This window comes from Eleutherodactylus coqui, chromosome 6 (assembly GCF_035609145.1).
Source record: "Eleutherodactylus coqui strain aEleCoq1 chromosome 6, aEleCoq1.hap1, whole genome shotgun sequence".
Lineage (NCBI taxonomy): Eukaryota > Metazoa > Chordata > Amphibia > Anura > Eleutherodactylidae > Eleutherodactylus > Eleutherodactylus coqui.
Window position 1 is genome coordinate 44,313,599 of NC_089842.1, and position 22,989 is coordinate 44,336,587.

General features: G+C 42.8%; 1 long non-coding RNA gene across 1 annotated transcript; it reads left to right on the top strand.

Moving 5' to 3' along the window:
• The first annotated feature begins 2,230 nt into the window (after positions 1-2,230).
• Positions 2,231-12,699, top strand: LOC136572061 (uncharacterized). Its single transcript, XR_010785748.1, has 4 exons — positions 2,231-2,606; positions 4,235-4,414; positions 7,742-7,879; positions 12,153-12,699. It is a non-coding gene; the product is annotated as an uncharacterized lncRNA (long non-coding RNA).
• Positions 12,700-22,989: the final 10,290 nt, after the last annotated feature.

Consider the following 22,989-nt stretch of genomic DNA (forward strand, 5'->3'; position numbering starts at 1 on the left):
CAAATGGAATACAGACCAGCTAGTCTGGTCAACTAGCCTGGTTGTCTAGCTCAGGACACCAAACCACACCCCGACAGCCATGTTTTGCTTCAGTCATATAATCGAGAGTGTGTGTTCATTATGCGCACCTATTGGAGAACAGAAATTGGTATCAAAACTGGAAACAACAGGAACATTGTGAACATACATGGTGGAGGCAGGTCGAAAATGTGGTAAAGGATGATGCAGAATGTTAAAGACAGATTGTTGACTTCTCTGAGAAAGTTTTTATACAAATTGACTCAGCAGATGGGAACATCTAAGAACACGTGCCAAAGAGCTGCAGAGAGCTCGTCTCCATGCATACCAAGGGACTGCAGTACATGTGCAGTGAAGGAGGCGCAAGGCACACCACTGAGGAGATGGCAGGGGTAGTTGTTAGGGATGTCACGGCGGCACTACCAACTGTTCCCCTGCGTGACGCATGTGACCCTTGGCCAAGGCGCCAACAGGCCTCTCCAGGCAATACTGGTGCTGTGTTTACCTGACTAGTTGGTGTAGTGGACTTGAATAGTTTAGTGACCCCACCATTCCTTGCTCCGCAGGATGTCCGACGGGAAATAGGAAAGTCCACACATGGGCTAACTAGATAACACTCAGTTTCTGGGAACGGTCAACAACCGTAAACTTTACTTTGAATAAATATCTTGATACAGGTTTGCAACTTCTGTAGATATTCTCACACCAGTGCAGGAAACAAATGAAGAGGTCAGGGAAGAAGCACAGGATGAAACCGAGCCTACAGTTGAGTTATCTGTATGACTCGGCTCCTGGACACACACACACTCCGGAGGAGGACAAGAACACTCCACTGAACACTCACTTCTGTAGACGTCTATACTCTACACGGCAGACTTTCTCTTTTCTCCTCTTCTCCACTCTGACTCTCTCATTGGTAGGGGTCTTGGGAATAGACCTCCAGGATACCGCTCCTCTGCTTCCATTCTTCACCACACGAGGGTGTAACGTACCCCCATGTGGCTGGCACTTGCTCTCCAAACGCACCTCAACCAGACTAGTGAAGAAAGGCCCACATTTGCACCTTGCAATCACATATATCTTTCATGCTCATGTGACAACACAAATTGTGACATTTTCCAGACATTCACAGACATTAACCTCTTATATGCTACAGCAGTGCAATACACATAACTAGTGAAAATACAATTTGCACAGAGCATCCACATTTAACACATGACATTTATGACAATTATGGAGGGGCCAGATATATGTATTTCGGACCACCTCACATAAACGGAAAGCTCCAAATTAAAACAAATGCCTTGTGTACAGCCCTGTCTTTTTTTGACAGAACTGTGACCAATGCAGTGCATGTGGAGATTTTACATGTGTTCGGAAATCAATTGGAAGATGAGGAAATTAGCATTGTTGACTTTCAACAGGATGGGTTGATGTGCAACATCTCCAATGCGACCAGGCCTGAGATCCAAGCTTCTTTTGAGGAATTGAATCATTTCTGAGAGATTTTGGCCACTGTGGTTACCTGATTTGACTCCACCAAATGTTTTTTATGGGGTCTCCTGAAGGGGAAGGTTTACAGGAATAAGCCAAAAACTATCCAGGAATTTGAAAGGAACATCACGCTAGAAATTACTGCTGTGACGCTGAACATGCTTACCAGAAGGTTCAGGCACACATGACTGCACATGCAGAACAGTTACAGCCAGGGGCGTAACTAAAGGCTCAGGGGCCCTGATGCCAAACGTGAGCTGGGGCCCCCCTATATCTGTATCTGTACCCGTACCCATACCTAAACCATGCTGCACAGAGGCATAACTTGAAGCTCCTGGGCCTCAATGCAAAACCTGTAACAGAGCCCCCAACTATAATGCTTTATTCATAGTACTGGGCTCCCTATATGGAAAGAGAGGCCTTATGGGCCCCCTAAGGCTCCTGGGCCCGGCTGCAGCCGCATCCCCTGCACCCCCTATAGTTACGCCCCTGGTTCCAGCACATGATATGAAGGTCCCCTATTCTAATTGAGTTCGGTATGTTTTGACCAAATTTCATCAAAATGTGTTTATTAGTCTCGAAGTTAGATGTTTTTAAACCCCAAGTGACTGATTGCACACCGTTCCTTTTTGTTTGCATGAGTCAGTTTAATGCTCCCTGTTGTGTTTACTGATCCCTCTATTATGCAATGATACTTTACTCTTAAACAGTTTTTTAAGTCCAAAAGTTTCACTCGTAGGGAAGAGACAGAAGCGTCACACCAGCAGAGACAAAGCTCCAGTGCATTTGTATTACCTTGGTGACAATGACATTGGTTTTGTTTTTCTTAGTTTTTTCCCCATACTTTTTGCAGCCTGCGCAGACAGCGTACAACTGCACAGCATGCGAAAAAGAAAAATGCCCACCAGTGATGTCTCCCTGCCCAAGAGGTGAAGCTATAGACCCATGTGGGTGCTGTCAACACTGTGCGAAGCAAGAAGGAGAGCTCTGTGGAGGCCCAAACTGGGAGTTTGGCTATTGTCAAATGTACTATGACTGTGCGGCTATCAATGGCACAGGGCTGGTGGAAATCCCAGACATAGGAGCATGCAAATGTAAGTTGATTATAATGAAGTATTAAAACAAGAAAAAATGACATGTAGACAAGGTCGCACAGTAGTCCTTTAAATGAAATACAATTTAACTGTGAAAGTGCCCCAGAAATATTAGATTAGATAATCTGTTCTATTATTAAAATATAACTTTTATTATAGGACTATATTTAAAATAAGCTATATCACACCACCAAATGGCCCAGCACACATCAGGAAACTAGACGAACATAAACATACAAACACCCAAAGAACATACAGGACAGGGGGTAGGTATATCACCTTATCGTGGTGATCCGCTATACCGATGTTAATTACCGTTCCCTTAATAGATTTACAGGTACGGTTATATTACTATTTATACAGTGGTAATAACGGTATAAACTTTATTTCAGAAGGCTAAGGATGATAGACAAATAATGTTTAATCGACGCGTTTCTACGGCCCTGATGTAATAAGTGAGCCGATTCATCAGGATCAAGACGAATAGCCTCTGTCTTTTGTACTCAAATGCCCCAAATGAAGAATGGTTCGTAGGGCTTATAACACTTATATGTAGTTAGTTCGTGATTATTTACATTGTCCCTCTAGAGGTAGAGGTGGTCGGCGCCTGCGACCGATAATACCACTGGTTTATACTGTATTTAACATAGTGGTATATTTGCCTGGGCACAGAATTGCCTGAAGTGTTTCTAGTACTTGTGATGGAGTAGTTCAGAGGGTTAAGGAGTGTAACTCAATTATATGGGGATATCCCCTCTTTTTGCGATCAGAGCTGATGTTGGCACTTGCATCAAATATGTGGATGATGTGGTATTTGATGCTTATACACACATCTCCAAAGTGTTTATGCCCAATGGCTAAAGATCGCACTGTTTAATATATCAGTGCTCTGTTTTTAGGCTAGGAGGACTGATAGTCATCAGAGAATCCACTTAAGATAGTACAGATGAAGCCCTGAGAAATTCAGATAACATATCTCTCAGTTTTGGGCAATCTGTGCTTATCTAGTTGGAAGTCCAGACGTGCATTCACGCCCTAGAGTTGGTAGAAACTATACTTGATTGTAGCCTCCAGCAAGAGCCCTGCACTCCTCAAACACCTCTATGTCTGCACTTCACGGCGTCTTAGCCCCTATTGACATCCCAGGGCTAAGACGCCGTGAAGTGCAGACATAGAGGTGTTTGAGGAGTGCAGGGCTCTTGCTGGAGGCTACAATCAAGTATAGTTTCTACCAACTTTAGGGCGTGAATGCACGTCTGGACTCTTGGTAGTAATGAGGTAGCAGACATGGGGCCGCTCTTGTCAGAGTGATCACCCGGTTTTTAGGGAGCGTTTCCCTGCATTAGTATAATGGATACTATGGATAGTATGGTGAAATTTCCCTTTCCACATTGTTTTGTTCTTGCTAGTTTTGGTCTCAGACTTTTCATATTGTGTATATTTGTCCTTTTAGACAGCTATTATGTACAATCCAGATGAAGTGTCTTGGTGTCTGGCTCAGACATAACATTATGGCTTTCACTGGATATGGCCCCTTTTGGTTCCACTTTAGATACCACATGAGGTTTATACAATGGACGTGTATAATATATGTCTAAATCCTATTCATCTTATTTTCCCTACTACAGATCTGCCTACAGGCAAGCGAATGAAACACTATTCGGAAGATGATGATGAGAACTGTCCTGAGCATTCTGGCTGTTATAGAGTCATGGGGACGTGTGACTGTGTAACTAAGCGTACATGCTTACCAGACTTCCAACTTGGCAGTTACAATCCTCTGTATTGTGACCGTTACTATGATCAGCGTAAGTTTATCAATGTGTTTCAGTCTTTTCTACTTTTAATATCTTTTGTGCAATTGTATACATATTGTCTACCTGTATTGTAGGTATAATACTAAACCCTATGTATGTATATAGTCCATTCCTCAGTAGTCAGTAACTGATCCCCGTTTATTCTTCGCTTATTTTGTTTATGCAGTCTCCGATGGTCAATAGAAGAAATATATCGGTCCTCACTGAGCTTTCTGGTAATTAAGACATCAGTTTGGAACAGTGGCTCCTTGTGCCTACAAAGGAGTGTGATTTTTAGGGCCCGTTTTCTAGCTATATCAAACATGTGCACACACACTTTAAAGGGGTATTCTGGGGACTTATTGTTGATGATCTATCCTCAGGATAGGTCATCAATAATTTATCATTGAGGGTCTGCCGCTTTGGGTCAGCTGATCGTCCGGCTTGCTGCCAGTGCACCAGAGCCAGACGTCCACATTGGTGGTCAGGACAGGAAATATAACAGAAGGCTGCTCTCCCATTTATTAGTGCACTAATAGTGGGTTGAACGATCAGCTGATCGCAGGGAATCCCAAGCAACAGATCTCCGCTGATCAACTATTGATGACCTGTCCTGAGGATAGATCATCAATAGTAAATGCTTGAATACTCCTTTAATTGCATCTTATCATCACTTAATAAAGGACATATCATCAAAAAGCTCTAATAGGTTATTTGTGACTCAACTAGGGATGAGCGAACGTGTCCGTTACGGACACATCCGCACCCGGACACCGGCTTTGGCGAACACTGCAGTGTTCGCGCGTAAGTGTCCGGGTGCCGCCGGGGGGCAGGGAGATGCGCGGCGGCGCGGGCGGCAGTAGCGGGGAACAGGGGGGAGCCCTCTCTCTCTCCCTCTCCCCCCCGCTCCCCGCCGCACCCCCCCGCGCTGCCACGGCGGCCCCCGAACTTTTTCGCCCGAACACTGAAGTGTTCGCAAAGTTCGGTGTTCGGGCGAAAAAGGGGCGGAGCCGAACGTGTTCGCTCATCTCTAGACTCAACCCATAAATATGGACCCTAGTGACAAGTGATTGGCAGCAAAGTTACCTCCAGATGAGGTTGGCTTCTGCTGAACCTTTTTAGCTCATTATTGAGAATAAAAACAAATTAAAAGTTTGCTCAGAGAAATTGGGTAAATATTTAGCAATTACCTATTTTCAGGCAACTTGATCTTGGGAGGTAGTAACATTATTGACCCAATTGGAAAACCAAGTAGCGTAGAGCAGAGTAGAGTAGAGGGCTGCGACACAGTCTGATACTGCTTAAAAAAAAACATGTTTAAAACCTTTTTTAAAAAAATGCTAAATCTCACCTCACGGCACCCCTAGTGATTTCTCATGGTACAACAGGGTGCCCTAGTACCGTGTTTGGGAATTATTACTATGGGGGCACTGTGCCTGGCACATTTAAAGGGACAATGCTATATCAGTAGCTAGTTAAAATGAAAGAGCATATATTTGAAATAGCTCACCTGTATCTGTATGACTTTACACCCAGGTACACTGCACTCAATGCAAAGAAACCAAGTAGACTGTTTCAGCTTTAGTATTCATGTAGATAACGTGTAAGGTCCCAGCATTGTAAACCTGCATTAATATCACAAGTTTTATTGGGTCAAGACTTATAAGACCATGCATGCTGCCTCTGGGTAATTTATGCAAATAAGGAAGATGGAATAATACCTTTGCAGTGCCACCTATTGGATGGCAGCATTCCTTTAAATTAATGTACGACTCTTTAACAAGTCTGTAAAACAATTAGGAAAAGGAAACCAAGCCAGAAAACCATACACAGACAGCTGTTTCGGAGTGTTTGCCCTCATCAGTGTGCAGTAGGTTTCTGGATTGGCTGGTGAGAGACCTGTGATGTGGGTCAAAAGGGGTGTCGTCTTTCCTTAAGGAAAGCACCCAGAAGGGGTGTAAAGACACCTAAAAGGTGAGTGAGGAGACTTATAAGGCCATGCATGATCAATAACAATCAGGGATATTGTTATCATGATTACTTCAGGGGATGCAAAGTGTAAGGACTGGCGGTTCGTGGGTCCGTCATGCCCGCACCGCCGGTCTTGTCACACGTGCGGCTGCTGTGCGGCGCAGGGGGGCCCCGGTCCTCGTCACCTCCCCTGGCCGCCGAGCTCCGCCTCGCCGCCGGGTTGCAGGGACGTGGTGGGTGTTGCCCCGCGTCGCGTCCTAGGTACCTTGGCAACCAAACATGCGTCTCCTGTCCTGCCTCCTGCAGGGCTGGGAGGCGGGTTCCCCAGTGCTGCTGGGTGCACTCAGCTGCTGTCAGGCTCCCCGCCCCAATCAGCTGCTTGGGCGGGAGCTCTGACAGCATTTAAACCTGCTGGTGTCTGCAATCCAGTGCCAGTGTTAGTTTTGGATTTCCTGCTACACCAGCGTACTGCATAGTTCTGACTCCTGACTCCTGTTACTGACCCTCTGCCTTTGGACCTGACGTTGCCTTTGCCTGACCCTCTTGTACCGCGTATCCTCTTGTTGCTGACCCGGATTGTCTGACTCTCCTTGCTGTTGTTTGTTCCAGTGTCTGTCTGTTCGTTAGTCCCCGTGTCCCCCTTCCTTAGTGAGTGTAGGGACCGTCGCCCAGTTGTCGCCCTGGGGCTTAGCCCAGGGGGGCAAGTAGGAAGGGACAGGGGTTGCGGGTATTTTCAGGGATCTCCAGTTTCCCGGACCCCGAGTCCTGACACAAAGAACCCAGTTTTAAGAGAAGTATTGAATGAGTATTAAGGGGTGAAACTCGGGTACAGTTGAAAATAATTTACTGTAGCCTATGCTCCTTTGCATCCATTTACCCATCTGTATCAGCTGGTTCAGTGATAGTACATAGCGAGGGATCCAGCTTTCCCATTAATCTGGAGGCTTTTTAGCTCAAAGTGGGTTATCTATAGAATTAGGAACCCATCCCTCATGGTTCGCATGGACGTGATGGATGGGCCCATAGATTTTGATCAAACTGGGCACTAAGAGCCTCACATTTTTATGTGGTTAGTATAAACAATAGTTGTGTAGTTTTATGCAGATATTAATTGTACATAGCTCAAGTGCACCTTTTAGATTTGTTCAGAATGGGAAGAGGCACTACTTTTTTGTAGAATCCAATTAGTAAAGGGGCTAATTTCACATAAAATGCATATTCTACTACCTGGGACCCCCAACAATCTCAAGAGCAAAGAAATCCCAGCCCTCTGGTTGTACAAGTGTGGCTACTCTGCTTTAAAAAGAATAGGAAGGGCAAAAACCTAATTGTATTTATCATGTTGACTTATCTCTCTTTCTTTTCCAGCCGGCATGGACCATCATTTTGACTTTCCCTGTGCCCGCCACGGCTGCAACCTTGTGGACAACAAGTGTATTTGTGGAACTAGCGGGTGTGACCGTACTTTTGAATATACGGATAGAAGGAGTTGTGAAAATGTGATAAGTATGACAAGTTCTCTAACTGATGTAAAGCATTATAAACAGCATGTATGTACCGTATAGTGCCATTCTATAGAGGGGTAAAAAAAGACAGATTGTACCTTGCCTATACGGTTCAGGCCAGAGAGTACAACTCTTCTAGTGGTTCATTCAACTCAATGGAACAATTACCAATAGTATCAATCAGGTCAATATTTTTGTTTCCAAATCTACATTAGAAAAATGAGAAATGAAATCTAAATGGGCATTTGGGGCAAAATCTCTATCTTTTCATTCGTTCATTTTGTACATAAAGCCCTGCTTCTCAGGACTAGTCAAAAATCTTCTACTGCCAATTTCCACTCTTTGCTGCCAATCTCCCTCCTCCAGGACCAAGTTTTCCATTTTTCAGTAGAGGTAGACTTTAATTTAAAGGGAAGGTCCACCTTTACAATACGTTTTTTACTGCGTTAGAATAATATGAGCTGGAAATCACTCCGATGCAGGCTCATGTGTTTCCATGACAGACTATGCACAAACCCTATGTAGGCTGATCCTGCAGTCATATTGCTATCCAGAGACTGAGATACGCTCTCTTGGTGCTCAAGATATCACAATGCTCTCCCCTCACCTCTGATCCCTGAAGTGTAACACAACATATGAACTAAATTGTACCACAATTGCAAGTTATCCCCTATCCACATGATAGGGAATAAATTGCTCATCGATGGGGTCTGGCCAATGGAGAGGACCTCTACAAAGCACTGCAGTGGTCACTAAACCTGTTTTCCCACTTCCCCTCCTGGACAGGTAGCGGCCCAGAGGAGGAAAAGCTACACATTGTAGCTCCCTGGCTGCTGCGTTACAGTGGCTAAAAGCTCTAAAGCTAACCCCCTACAGCTCCTGCAGGGTGGTACAATGACCCCACACTTAGGAGGACACGGAACCCCTGTTCTCAAGATTGATAGGGCTCTCATTTACTGAGACTCCTTTGGATCAGCAACTTGTCCTCTATTCTGTGAATATGAAATAACTTTTGTAATTGTGGTGCAACTGCTTTACCATATGTGTAATGCATACTTGATACATAATGCATGTGATAAAAGTAGAAAAATATTATATGGTGGTGCTATCTCTGTAGGTGGTGCAATCTCTGAGTGGTATATGGCCAGGGTATTGTTTCATCATCAATTTGGCAGAGGCAATAACAGGCACATGAGATGCTAGGTCATGCCACCCATGTGTCCCAACACACAACATATGTAGAGTTCTGCTCCTATCTTAATAGTTTGAGGCTAAAGGTATCCCATGGGTTCCAGTTTGCTTGAAAATGTAGCAAAGTTGTTAAATATTTGAAGCGAGTAGATGCTTCGTAGACTAGCATGAAGGTCCACCCAGTTTGCCTTGGAGCAGTTTACTTCCATGATCATGCTATAAATGGCTTATATGCCAGACAGATATGGGGAACAGCCTGGTGGAGACTTTATTCAAACACCTGGGAGCAGCTCAATGTAGGCGAGTAAGAGGATCTAGAGCAGGGGTGTCAAACTTATTTTCACTGAGGGCCACATCAGCCTTATGGTTGCCTTCAAAGGGCCGATTCTAATTGTAAGACAGTATACTAAAAGTGAACCCCACAGTGGCCTGATTGGTAATAAGGTCCCCCATAGTGGACCCTCATATATGTATACACAGTCGCACACTATTCTAAGTATATATGCACAGACGCACACTATTCTACACATATGCGCACAGACACACACTATTCTAAACATATACAAACAGACACACACTTCTATACACATATACTCACAGACACACACTATTCTACACATATACGCACAGACGCACACTATTCTACACATATACGCACAGACGCACACTTCTATACACATATACTCACAGACGCACACTATTCTACACATGCACGCACAGACGCACACTATTCTAAACATATACAAACAGACGCACACTTCTATACACATATACTCACAGACACACACTATTCTACACATATACGCACAGACGCACACTATTCTACACATATACGCACAGACGCACACTTCTATACACATATACTCACAGACGCACACTATTCTACACATGCACGCACAGACGCACACTATTCTACACATATACGCACAGACGCACACTTCTATACACATATACGCACAGACGCACACTTCTATTCACATATACGCACAGATGCACACTATTCTACACATATACGCACAGACGCACACTATTCTACACATATACCCACAAACGCACACTATTCTACAAATATAGCACAGACGCACACTATTATACATATATATGTACAGGCGCTCACTATTATACATATATATACACACAGACACGCACTATTATGCATATTAATGCACAGACGCACACTATTATGCATATTTACACACAGACGCACACTATTATACATATATACGCACAGACGCACACTATTCTACACATATATGCACAGACGCACCACTATAATACATATATACGTACAGATGCACACACACATTATACTTACCTGCATCCAATGTGGTCCCACTGGCAGGTATACCGGCTGCTCTTAGTCCTTCTTGGGGCCCTCCTGCATACTTGGGCCCCTGATGTCTTCCTGGCCTGCAGCCATGAACAGAGGTAGGACCGGTGAGAGGAGTTCAGCACTGACCAAGCTCTCACCCTGCAGCTGCTCCTCCTCAGCGCCGCTCTCCTCGCACCACAGATCATGTTCTCTGCAATCTTCTTCCCTCCTCCGCGGCTGTTGTCAGTGTGCTATCAGCACTCCTCTATTACTGTCAGCACTAGACAGAACATTCTGATAGAAGATTACATACTGACAACAGCACGGAGGAGAGAGGGAACTTCTGGCGGGCCACAGAAAATGTGGTGGCAGGCCGGATTTGGCCCTCGGGCCTTGTGTTTGACAACTGTGATCTAGAGGTATATGAATAGAAAAAAAGTGCCTTTGTTAGGCCTCTAACAGAGATGAGCGAGCATACTCGCTAAGGCAAACTACTCGAGCGAGTGAGCTGCGGGGGAGAGCAGGGAGGAAGGGGGGGGGGGGAAAGATCTCTTTCTCACTCTCTTCCCCCCCCCCTACTACCCCCTGCTCATTCCCGCAACTCACCGCTCTCCCCCGCCGACACCCGAATCTTTAGAGACGAGCGGGCAGGTACTCGCATAAGGCACTACTCGCTCGAGTAGTTTGCCTTAGCGAGTATGCTCGCTCATCTCTAGTTTCTAACTCTAAATAGCCTCCAAAAGGGCACTCTCAAAAGATATGAACTCGGAGTCCTTTTTAAGTTGCACACACACACACATCTCACCCTCCTTACATACCTCTAACCATAGTATGAGCTGCTCTATATAATACACAGTACATATAATGTCATCATTCCAGCAGTCCAGCTATAAAGGCTATCTCCTCATCTATTTCTTATGATTGCGATGTTCAGTTGGATTTAAGGTGGGCATGGTAATCCTCATGATGCAAACCACACCTACTTTTATCTACACTCACGTAGCCACAGGGCATGGTACTCCCCGGCTAGAAAATCAAAATCACCTTTTGAATGCTTCTCCCAGGTTGAAATTTCTGCAGTAGCTTATTTGAATGGGACAGGTTCACCACAAAATCCTACCCTTCATGATCTTGGAAACTGTGAATTGTAAGGAAGTCTTGGAGGGGATTTGATACACCAGCGCATTAGTATACCACTGTTGGAGTAATCCCTATATTTAAGTGATACTCAAGGGGTATTGAAACCTCATCAACCAGGTATGCCCAACTGTTTGTATGGCGCAATGGAGAAGAACTCAGCATGGAGGACCCAAGTTTTGTTCTAGAGCCCTTCGCAAAGGAAAAGCTCATTCACCAGTTTTTTTTTGTTTTTCACAAAAACTAGAACAAAGGAGTCTATAATAGACATATTGTAAGTGGACAACGCCCTACATTACACCTCTGCGTGTTAAAAAGTATAAAAAGTCTGATAACGCGTATTACGATACTTGCATACATTATTATTTGATAAAAAATACAAAGATTTCGATATAATGACTATGTATATACTCCAGGAAATACTCATACCCCTCCCGCTTCCTAAGGACATAATGTCTCCACAAGCTTCACATGAAGATGTATTAACCCCTTAAATAACACAGATCATCTTAATACTTTCACACCATTAACTATACCAGGCTATGCCAATGGTTGGGGCTCTACCAATTTCCTTTTTGAAAAAGTTGAAGAGCAAGTTAACCGAGGTATAATAATTTCTGTTCTTACTTTACAGGAGAGCGGCTGTGTGCCAATGTGACTTGCCCTGAAGTAGAGCCACTAAAGTGTCCACAAGATTCAATGGCTACAAAACCCCATACTCCTTATGGACAGTGCTGTCCTACTATACCCAGCGAATGCACATGTAACTTCAGATTGTGCAACGACCAATGCCCAAGTGGTAAAAGAAAGGTGATGGCTGGGAAATCAGATGGGATCTCTGGAAGCTGCTGCGATAAATTCCTATGTTTGTTATGAACCGAGAAATAAAACAAGCTTAGGGCTCTGTCTAGGCAGGTCCAGAATTCTAAGGAAGTGTCTACATACTGAGACATCTCTAGCATTGTAGAAGTAATTACTCTAATTCTTGGCAAGTGTGGAAGGTTTATCCATGCATGATTCAAACACATTGTTCACTGGATGGAAGGATAACCTTGATGGTAGACCCTTAAGTCACATATCATGACCAACCTGTGTGGTCACCTTGTAGCTTTCAGACTATGTTCAAAAATATTCAATAATCTGTGAGGTTTTCTACATGCAAATAAAGCGTAATTATAAAATGAAAAGTTCAGCAGATTTCTAATTTACTTTATGGCTCAATTCCTCAACAGTTGCTCTGCAGTTGTCAATGAATGGATGGATTGTTGTTTATATACAATCTGATCATGTACAACTAACTTAGGGCTCATGAGGGAGTGTTAACACTTTCTGTTAAATTTTAAGTATTTTGTTGGTATCTTCATATCATTGTTGTATTCGTGTAGGCAATTTAGCACCAATACAACCAAAGCAGTATGAAGCCACCACACCCACTGTACAAGGGGAAAGGGCACCAGGCATTACCCACCTGGCATTCAAGGAACACTATGGCCGGCAACATCAGCCTGCACCACGAACATGTGATGTTTGGAAGCCGCACCTGCAAAGGGATAAGGAGAAACCTGCGGGTGTATGCACTTGTGCAGTCACCGTACTACACACTACTCGATGCATGCACCCCAGAAGGCAAGGAGGTGAGGGACAGCAGGTGTCGAAACCATCTTCTGGGAAGATGGTGGAACACGCTCCAACAAATGTGTGCAAAGACACCACATTCTAACACCAGTAACAGTCTTGAGACTTGAAACTTACAGACACACCTGACTGCCCGTAACACAGATGTGTCACTAACATAATGCCCCTCTTTTGAGACTGGGGGGCATTATGTTACGTTTGTGTGAGGAAGTGAACACTGAGCCCACACGAACGTTACAATCACAGGGGCAAAAGCAAAAAACCAAAAACATTCACTGAAAAAGCCCAAAAATGCAATACCTGATATGCTGCAGAACAGGCACAATCGCCTCTGTATGTAGTTAATAGTGAGATAGCATAGGTTCTGACGGACGCGTGGTGGCCTTGCCGTGGCCTGTCAACCTATGCGTTTTCAGGTATTGCATTTTTTGGCTTTTTCAGTGTATGCACACGAATGTTACCATGCATAGGTAACACCAGGTGAAACAACCACTGATTAATACCTCTCCCCATCTTCTACAAAGGAAGATGACCTACCTGAGTCGGTTACCCCGCCCCAATAAAGGTCAGCCTAGTGGTCTTCAGATCTTGGCCCTTGCTGCCCCTAGGAACCCATGTACCCAGGCTAGGACGCATACACATGCCATCACCAACAGAGACAACTGGATAGGATAAAAAGACACATAGAGCCATAATCACACCATATAGCAGCTAATGCGCAAACACTAGTAGCAGATGTTAATGCTGTAAATGGCAAGTATTAGTTGATATTTTGATCAAAATATGGAAGCTAGCCGGCCGCGTCATGGCTCCGGGCAATTCTTATAGTCCCTACACTAAGCAGCAACATAACCAAACAAAACAACAAAACACAAACCTCTCTCGCAGCCACCACACATAGAACCTGCTCACAGGACACAGAGAGAGAGAATGAGAATGGAGAAAGCTGACCACACCCACACTTGGGAAGACAGCTTTATGAGTACTGACCTGGAGTGATTGGCTGACTGGAGACACACCCACTCCTGGGAAGACAGCTTTATGTGTACTGACCTGGAGTGATTGGCTGACTGGAGACACACACACACCTGGGAAGACAGCTTTATGTGTACTGACCTGGAGTGATTGGCTGACTGGAGACACACACACACCTGGGAAGACAGGTTTATGTGTACTGACCTGGACTGATTGGCTGACTGGAGACACACACACACGCCCAGCCAGCACACTCCCCCACACCTGAGCAGGAAAGCTCCAAAGAACCTGTAGTGCCACAGAACTCCGGAGACAGATATGACTATTATTTTCTACTCAAGGGTGTACATACCATAGATTGGGGTATTCAATTAGTTTTAGTTAAGGTCTGCTTATCTGTGTCAGGTGTTAGGTCCAAACTGAACATTAACAGTAAAGATGTTGTTGTCTTAATGGTCGTCTCTGCAGAACTATTTTCATCAATATGTTTTGTCTATTAGTTGGATATTTGACATCTTTTCTTTCTCACAAGCCCTTTTGATTTTTTTTTTTTACAAAGGGGCTGACTGCCATTGGAACAAACTGGGGCAAATGCTGATTTGTGATCCATCAGAATCATAGTGGAGAATGTGGATTATGATTATATCTACCATTGTGAGGCTACTTAAACGCAGGCGATTTAAACGTTGAACTTGAACTTTGTATCTTAAAAAAAGACTAAAAGAGCTCACCATTCTCCCAGGCTTTAGGAAACCACTGCTCCTTGAGATCTCTGCATGGAGTCTTGGTCAGCTGCATGTCTAAGCAGCAACAGACAATGAATCCAATGTATGCAACTGCCGAAATATGTCAGCTCCTTGTTAGCAGAGACATGCATCTTTTAACATGTGTCTGATTACTTGACATAAAGATTTAATAAGATAATCTCATGTAGAAGCTGGCAACGTTATACATTGGATTTAGAAGTTGAACCAGAGATTCTCGACTGCAACTCGCATCGGCGAGCACTAGGACATCCCGTCTGTGTGCTGTCCGATGTGCTGAACTTCGCACATTGACATGTTATATTCTCGTCTGAAAATCAGACAAAAATAGGAGATGCTGCCATTTTTTCCCCTTGAACTATCAGTCCGAGTAAAAAAAATCCTGCGTGCATACACCTATTCAAATGAATGGGTCCTAAGGAAATAACGTCCACGTGTGAGTAGCCTAAGAGCATAGGTGGCTTTTTTTTAATTTGAATTTGAAATTTGAAGAGCACAAAGAACGGTCAATTAAAATCCACATTGATTTCAAGGAGACTTATTTATTTTCAGTTTGCATCCTTTCTATTGGGTTTCAATCTTTTGAAGAAAGACTGACCTGTCGAAAAATGTTGTCTGTCCAAAAACATGGAAACGGAATGTAATGGAACTTTCCGTTTTTCTTTTTACATAGAACGGGCGCAAACGGAAACTATTTCATTTGTATTTCATTTAACGGATCCGTTTAATTGGACTGCGCATGTGTGGTTGTAAAATACAGCGCCATTTCAAACAAACAAAAACAGATTTCCTAAAGCGGGTCATTACGGGTGTATAAGGCTAGATTTGCACAAGTGTTTAATCTCCGTCTTAGATTTCCATTTCTCTGCTATGTTTTTGGATAAGAGAGACAGATTTACGAAACCTTTCCCACAGGATGGAATAGGTCGCATGATACATCGCAAGTAAATTCTGCACCAGGCTTCCTGCAAATTTTTAATGCGCAATTAAAAATGGCTTAAAACCTGCCTGCAATTCTGCATCAACATCTGCAGTTAGATTTTGGTGTGGAATTCCAGAGCTGCAGATTTGACTACATCTGGACCGCCATCTTGGCCGCTTTCTGTTTGCTTCTGTTCTGTTAGGTTTCCTATTTGTTCTATTTAAAGAAAGGAAACCCAATGGAACGGAAGCAAACAAAAAGCTTTCCGTACGCCTATACTAAACTAAATCAATGGTAGTAAAAACATATCCATTTAGGGCTGCTTTCCCATGGCCATAAAAATGTTCCGCCATTTGTGCGTTGCGACATGCACAAATCGTGCACGAATATGAACGTCATTCTGTTGAATGGGGTCAAATACATGAGCAATTTTTTCCCGAATCGCAGAAAAATACCTTGCATCTGCCAGTACATCGCATACATGCATGAGTGCGATATCGAGCTGAGCTCCACGGCCAGATATTGTGCTCAGCGGTGTTTAAGAAGCCGAATTCTGTTTTAATTCTGTCTCTTCGCTCCAAAAATGGAACAGAGAAACAAAAAGTTGATGCAAATGGAAGCTCTCCGTTTTTTAAATTTTTCCTTCTTCTTCAGTTTTCATCAGACATCTTTTTTCAAAAAAAAAAAACTGGCTGTGAACCCGTTGTTGGCCTCCTACAATTTCACAAATACCATGATGGGTATTATCAGTTACATCACACAATGCACCCATAGCTAACGAAATGCAATCTGCCTATTTAATTTTAACCTGAAGCTGACCAAGCAGATCTTCTGAAATGAGTTCAGTTCTGCGTGCTGCTGTGGAATTGGAATGGAAGGGAATTTGTTGCACTTTTTTTTTTTGCCAGTTTGAAAAAGAAAAATTACACAAAATAACAGAAATTTCCTTAATTTCACTTCACTATTTGCAGTCTTTATTATTGAGTGGGAGCACTTTTACTGTTGTGGGACACTAAAAAATGGCATTTACTCTGTGGGGCCTACAGGAAGCACAAATAGGGAGATACTAATGATGTGTGAGGCACCATAGATGGCATTATTACTATCTGAGGGTGGCTTCACACAAGCGTGTTTTTGTGTGTAAAGATAGGACATGCGTGCACAATATGGAATGCACGCATTGTCTTCAATAGAGCGGTGGCTGCTGAAGACAATGGTCTGCCAGCACCTCTGAATTGTTTTTCACGGAAGAGCTTTACATATAAGCTCTTCCCTGAAAAACAAAAATTTTAGTGTAAAAAAAAGAAAAGAAAAGGATATTCTCTTCAATGGAGCCGTGGCTGCTGCTGGTGGCTCCATTAAAGACAATGGTCTGCCGGCACCCCTAAATTGTTTTTCCGGAAAGAGCATATGAGCTTTTCCCTGAAAAACAAGAATTTTAGTGTAAAAGAAAAAAAAAATGAAAAAAATACTTACCTGTCCGCCACTGCCATGTCCCCGTGGGGATGTAGAACACATCTGCCGCATGCGGCAGATGTTTCCTTTATCTCCGCGAGGAAAAAGAATTCCCTGCTGCACCTGCCACAGAGCTGAAAAAGTTAGGAGTCAAAGATGTCTTTGTCAAATTCTAGAGACAAATTACAATCAGCAGCAGCTATCATCGCAGCCTGGGCTAGATGGAGAAGAAAGCGGAAAGTGAATGACTCCAATCAAAGGGGATGTCACCTGTGATCACTGGATATAATAGTACTGTAATCACTTACACGATCTGCAGAGTGCCTGTGTAGAGCTGGTATTTAATGCTATATGGTTGCTGTATGGGGGTAATACTGGTATTTGTATTGTGGGTTTTTTCAGCAACACTGTGATGGAATCATAGAATGGCAGAGTTAGAAGGGACCTCCAGGGTCATCGGGTCCAACCCCCTGCTCAGTGCAGGATTCACTGAATCATCCCAGACAGATGTCTGTCCAGCCTTTGTTTGAACACTTCCATTGAAGGAGAACTCACCACCTACCGTGGTAACCTGTTCCACTCATTGATCACCCATAGTGTCAGAAAGTTTTTTCTAATATCTAAATTGTGTCTCCTTCCTTTCAGTTTCATCCCATTGCTTATGGTCTATCCTTGTACAGATGAGAATAGGGCTGATCCCTCTGCAGTGTGATAACCCTTCAGATATTTGTAGACGGCTATTAAGTTTCCTCTCAGCCTTCTATTTAGCAAGCTAAACATTCCCAGATCCTTTAACCGTTCTTCATAGGACATGATTTGCAGACCGCTCACCATCTTGGTAGTATGTGGCCATGGTCTGATAGGTATTATTTGGCTCTCATATAGTGTTACTATTGGTAATACTGATGTCTGCAGTGGTCTGTACTCAATAATAGTATGGTGGCATTATGCAGTCACTATGTGGGCAGCTATCATGGCAGTCTGGGCTAGGTGGAGAAGAAAGCGGAAAGTGAATGATTCCAATCAAAGGGGATGTCACCTGTGATCACTGGATTTAATAGTACTGTAATCACTTACATGGTCTGCAGAGTGCCTGTGTAGTGATGGTATCTAATGCAATATGGTTGCTATATGGTGGTAATAATGGTCTGTGTATTCTGGGGAGTTTTCAGCAACACTATGGTGGTAGTATGTGGCCATGGTCTGATATTATTTGGCCCTCGTATACTGTAATGTTACTATTGGTAATACGGATCTCTGCAGTGGTCTATATTCAGTAATAGTATGGTGGCATTATGCAGTCACTAGGTAGAGGTAATATGTGATTATGGTGTGGTGGTATTATTTGGCCCTTATATAGTTGTTAGTGCAAATGAATATTTGCTATACTATGTGATATTGGGGTCCAAATTCAATTGTATAGAAGTAAGATGAGCTCAGGAGATTAACTGTCAATCTCAGCAAGATTTAGCATAATCAAAGTAATCTGTTTATTGATTGACAGACCGCAGCTTTTATAGAAGCACTTGATCTAATTACAATATTTCAAAATTATTATAATTCATTTATTACCATTGGTCAAAGAAACATAAACATGCAAGACGAGGAATTTAACATCTAAATTGTTGAAGAAAAAGCAGCACCGAAGCAGTAGAATCCTATATGATTAACGTTTCAGAATACAAGGATGCTTTAATTATAAACAATAATTGTTTAGGGAGAGGCAGGAGAACAGGGCGCAATGACCCGAGACATTCAATCTGGGGCCTTGGAATGTTCTAATCGTTAAGGTGCCTTCTTATACTTCAGTGCATTTTAGCAAATCTCGTAAAAGGAAAAGTACAAAATAATTGACACAGAAGATGGCTACTAGGAGCAAAATGCCTACACCCTAATGCTCAAACGAGCATCAAGCTCGGACGAGTGTGCTCGCTTATCTCTATTTACCTTCAAAAGCGGCATCCAAAACTTGAGTTAATACATGTAGAGTACAAGTGAGTATAAGAAACTTTGTAATATATCTATTACAGAAAAATGTTTTGTTCTCGAGTTATAAACCACTTCTGCCCTGCCCAGGGGTGAACCTAGCCTCTCTTCAGCCTGAGGAAAAACAAATATAAAACACTTCATGATGTGTAGTACGGAGTACACAGAAATCTGGTGAGTAGATGGAATGTTTATAATGAGATGTTGATTATATTATTAGCTATTTATTGGAAATGCTCCATTAAACTCAACTGAGCCAACAATTGTTCAATAACATTTTAATGCAATTAGATTTAAAGGGGTTGTGAGATGACATATCCACAGGATAAGGGATAACATGCAGATCAATGTGAGTCAGACCACTAGCACCCCCACTGATCCCAAAAATGGAACAGTGGCACATCCCGAAGTATGGGCAGCAGCGATCGCAAATGTACACTTTTGTTCCATTCTCTTCAATGGAAGCATTAGAGAATGAACTTGAACTTGGCTATTTTTGGCTGTCCTACTGAATTGAATGGAGTAGTGCACAACTGCAACCACTGCTAACCAAACTTTGGGACGTCACAGCCTAGTTCTTGGGATTGGTGGGGGTCCCTGTTAAGTCCAGTTCACACAAGAACTCAAAACATGGAACATGAAAAACAGCAAACTGGACTCAAGTAAGAACATAACACACACAGAGGAGGGGCCTGAATGACACACATACCTTCCACCTGAAAGGTGTACATTCTGTTACGTCATTCACACTCATGAACTAGCGAACTCTGGTAGAACTCAGTAACAGCGGACATAACTATGAAACAGATATAACTCAAACACTGATGAGTGCTCAAAACACAACCAAACATACCTACACGCATAAACAGGTCTAAATAGATATGATGCGAGGTATTGGTTCGTATTTTTACCAAGATATTTAACCCCTTAGTGACCAAGCCTGTTTGCGCCTTAATGACCAGGCCAAATTTTGCAAATCTGACATGTGTCACTTTAACATGGAAAAACACCAGAAAGGTTTTGCATATCCAAGCGATTCTGACATTGTTTTTTCGCCACATGTTGTGCTTCATTTAGGTGGAAAAAATAGACCGATAGAAATTGTGTTTATTTATTAAAAGCGCCAAAATTGGGAAAATTTTGAAAAAATCGTCATTTTTTCACATTTCCAACTGCAATATCTTAAATATGTGCAAACATAATATAGAAATTTTTGCTAAGATTTATATTTCCACCCGTTTACTTTATTTTGGGCGCACATTGGAAAAACTTTCGTTTTTTTTTTAACTATTTAGGAGACGTACAAATTTAACATTACTTTTTAGCATTTTGAGGAACACTTTGTTTTCCTATATCAAGCCGAGATTGGAAAGGCTCATGAGTGTCAGAATAATAGATACCCCCCCCCAAATGACCTCATTTTAAAAACTACACCCCTTAATGTATTCACTGAGGGGTGTCATGAGTATTTTGACCCCACAGTTTTTTTTCAGGAATTAATTCAATTTAGAGGAGAAAAAGTAAAATTTCATATTTTTGCAAATCTGTCATTTTAAAGACATATTTTTTTCCTATAGTTTACATGAAAATCAGGATTTACACCCCAAAATGGATACCCCTATTTCTCCCATGTTCAGAAATATACCCATTGTGGCCCTATTGTTATATCTGAGTCCACAACGGGGCCCAAAATGAAAGGAGTAGTCAGTGTCTTTCAAAACAGAAATTTTGCTTGAAGTCCTTTTAGGCCCCATAGCACACATGTAGAGTTCTTGAGTGCCCAAAACCATAGAAAACCCCCACAAATGACCCCATTTTGAAAACTAGACCCCTTAAGGAATTTATCTAGGGGTGTACTGCATATTTTGACCTTACAGTTTTTGAATGAATTCAAACCAAGCAAAAGGAAAAAATTGTGATTTTCGTTTTTTCGGCAATTCTGTCATTTTAAAAACAGCTTTTTTTGTACAGCACACATATGAAGGAAGACTTGCACCAAAAAATGGATACCCCTGTTTGTCCCGTGTTCAGAGACATACCCATTGTGGCCGTAATCTTATGTCTGGATACACAACGGAGCCCAAAATGAAAGGAGCGACCGGTGGCTTTCGGAACACAAATTTTGCTTGAAGTCCTTTTAGGCCCCATTGCCCACTTGTAGAGTTCTTGAGCGCCCAAAACCATAGAGAACCCCCACAAATGACCCCATTTTGAAAACTAGACTCCTTAATGAATTTATCTAGGGGTGTACTGCGTATTTTGACTCCACAGTTTTTGAATAAATTCAAGCAAAGCAAAAGGAAAAAATTTGGATTTTTGTTTTTTTGGCAATTCTGTCATTTTAAAAACAGCTTTTTTTGTACAGCACACATATGAAGGAAGACTTACACCCCAAAATGGATACCCCTGTTTGTGCTGTTTTCAGAAATATACCCATTGTGGCCCTAATCTTATGTCCGCATGCACAACGGGGCCCAAAATAAAAGGAGTAATCGGTGGCTTTCAGAACATAGATTTTGCTTGAAGTCCTTTTAGGCCCCATTGCCCACTTGTAGAGTTCTTGAGCGCCCAAAACCATATAGAACCCCCACAAATGACCCCATTTTGAAAACTAGACCCCTTAACGAATTTATCTAGGGATGTACTGCATATTTTGACCCCACAGTTTTTGAATAAATTCAAGCAAAGCAAAAGGAAAAAAATAGGATTTTCATTTTTTGGGCTATTGTGTCAATTTAAAAACAGTTTTGTTTTGTACAGCACACATATAAATGAAGGCTTTCACCCCAAAATGGATACCCCTGTTTGTCCCGTGTTCAGAAACATACCCATTGTGGCCCTAATAGACTTACAGTACCCATGGCTAGGCCTACAATGAAAGGAATACCCGTTGGATTTCAGGGTACCACTGAATAAATTTCAGGCCCCATTGCCCACTTATAGAGCCATTGAGCGGCCAAAACTATAAAGAACCCCCTCAAATGACCCCATTTTGAAAACTAGACCCCTTAACAAATTCATCTAGGGGTGTACTGCGTATGTTGACTCCACAGTATTTGAATGAATCTAAGCAAAGCAGAAGGAAAAAGTTACAATTTTCAATTTTTTTGGCAATTTTTTCAATTTAAAAACAGTTTTTTTGTACAGTGCACATAGGAATGAAGACGTTCACCCCAAAATGGATACCCCCGTTTGTCCCGAGTTCAGAAACATACCCATTGTAGCCCTAATCTACTTACAGGACGCATGGCAAGGCCTATAAAGGACGGAACACCTGTTGGATTTTAGGGCACAACTGAATAAATTCCAGGCCCCATTGCTTATTTGTACAGAATAAAGATTGACTCCCTAAAAATTCCCCCCCTCCCCCTCCGCGCCCTTTTTGGCGTTCGCAAATCTTAGATAAAGGTAAAAATGTGAACTGTGTAGTATTTCCGAAGACAGGGGTAATTACGGAGGCTGGTTGGAATGGGCCCATGGGGCAATAAAACCGGGTATCCCCCCCCTCCTCTCATGCTTTTTGGGGGTATTTCATGACCTCAGTGGCGGGTATGGGGTGTAAAAAGTGGCGTTCCGTGAGTCTCTGTAAGCTTGATGAGGTGCGGCGGTCTCACACAGAAGGCGCTCAACAAGGTGCTCCTGGAACTGCAGGAAGGCGAGCGTTCCCGGGGCTTCTTGTAAAATACGTATCACAGGTAGCGGTCTGAATAACGCCGGGCTCACGCGGGTGCAGG